At 50.5% G+C, this 1,924-nt stretch overlaps 1 protein-coding gene across 10 annotated transcripts in view; it reads left to right on the forward strand.

Annotated features, from left to right (window-relative positions):
• Phc2 (polyhomeotic homolog 2) overlaps window positions 1-1,924 on the forward strand; it is a 98,777-nt gene that overhangs the window by 81,669 nt on the left and 15,184 nt on the right.

Consider the following 1,924-nt stretch of genomic DNA (forward strand, 5'->3'; position numbering starts at 1 on the left):
TGGCCAGCTCCCTCCACCCTGACCTAGGTTTGGATCCAGAGTCTTGCTTCTGTGCCTGTAAATCTCCCTGCTGTGCTGGCACAGTGGCCTCCAGGACCCCCTGCCACCGCTGTCTCTTCCTTTCTCTGGAGAGGTTCTTCAGAACAGCTACAGTTGGCCCAGCTGAGGAAGGAGCTCTGAGGGCAGGCTGAAGCCACAGCCATGGTTTTGGCCTCCAGGCACCAGGTCTTCTGTCTCACAGCTCTATCCTTAGAAGAACTGAAAAGGTGACAGGCATTGGCTCCTCTAGGACTCAGAGGGCCCAGTGTGGGAAGGAGCCTGCAATTTTCTCACCACTAAGAGCTCCTTTGGTATATGCCCTAGAAGATACCATCTTCCGAATGACATTCACTCTTGCTGGGCTTCCAGAAAGCACACCTGTAACTTGTGCCATCTGCATGGGAGATAAATGTGTGGTCATCGTCTAAATTTAGTGTAAAAATTGGGGGGTGGGGGGAGAAATGACTCATCCTAAATTGTAGGTGTTGGAAACATGGCATTAAATAATGGTGTGTGAGGCCTATTGAAAGATCATGTGCTCCTTCCCTTCTGACATTTTGGAATGTTAAGTGTAGTGCCTGGATCCTGATTAACCGTGCTCCTTTTCTTATTAGTCCAAGGCTCCATCTGGGAGTCACTCATCTAGATCATTGCCAGTCCCCAACCCTATGTCCCAGACCACACATAATGGATGCCTCAGCCTCACTGCCTCGGAATGCATTTGCATTTCCTGCCTCCTCCCTCAAGTGCCCTCACATTGGTCCCAGCCAGTCGGAGCACAGCCCTCCCCTCACTTACACAGCCACTGCAGGGAGATGAAACCACCATGTCCTGCTCAGGTCTTTCATGATCTTTGGTGTTCATGGTGCTGTGGCAAAACAGGCAAAAAGAACAACCTAAGGGAAGAGGGTTCGTTTGGCTCACAGTTTAAGGATGCTCTTCACCATGTCAGAATAGGCATGGTTCTGGGAGCTGGAGGCCACTGGTCACGTTGGAATGGTGCTGGCCCGTACTCAAGGTGGCTCTTCCCACCTCCATTAAACCTCTCTGGAAACATGCTCACAAACAAGCCCAAGGTTTAGCTCACACGTGACTGAGTCCCCTCAATCCTGAAGACTAGTTGCCTTGTCTGAAAAAGTAGGGCCTTAGACTTGGCCCTTTCAACTGGATTTGGTCTCCTCACCTCCCACCATACCTGGGTCCATAAGCAGGGTAGGAGAGGGTTGGAAAGGGTCTGCTCACCTGAGCAAACCAGCTAACAACAGGATCTGAATGGCCATAACCACACCTGCTTTTTTAAAGAGTGTTCGTCCTGCAAATCTCTTTGTGGAGTGCCTAGATTGAACTCCAGCCCACCACTCCACCTCTACCATGCCTGGCTTCTACTCTGTCCAGGGAAGGGACACCTCCCTCACTTTCACAGTGCCAGTAGTTTCTTTGGGGATTTGAATATAAAGAGATTATAAAGTGGGCCCCAAACTTTTCCAGGCCTAACCACTCCACCTTCAGCTTTCCTCTCTGTAAGGTGACCTGCTGCTGGGACCAGCTGTGGCCTCCTGCTGTCTCCTGGATACAGGTTCAGCAGGCATCATCTTGCAGGTGCCTCCCTTACATTCTCAACTGGCTGAGCAAAAGGAAGCACAGAGCAGGAGTGAGTGAGTGAGCTGTGATGGCAGTGCTGAGCCCGGAGCAAGTCTGCTGGAGCGGCTCATTTGTTGAGCCAGGTTACCAGTTACTATCTCCTTAAATTCTTTGTTAATTTTACTAGCTTGTTCTCATGCTGTAGCCAGCCAAGACATCCTTTGTCAACTCAAGCTTCTACATGTACACACACACACACACACACACACACACACACACACCAGGGAAAACCCCTCCACATTCT

The sequence above is a fragment of the Rattus norvegicus genome, chromosome 5 (assembly GCF_021556685.1).
Source record: "Rattus norvegicus strain SHRSP/BbbUtx chromosome 5, alternate assembly SHRSP_T2T, whole genome shotgun sequence".
Taxonomy (NCBI): domain Eukaryota; kingdom Metazoa; phylum Chordata; class Mammalia; order Rodentia; family Muridae; genus Rattus; species Rattus norvegicus.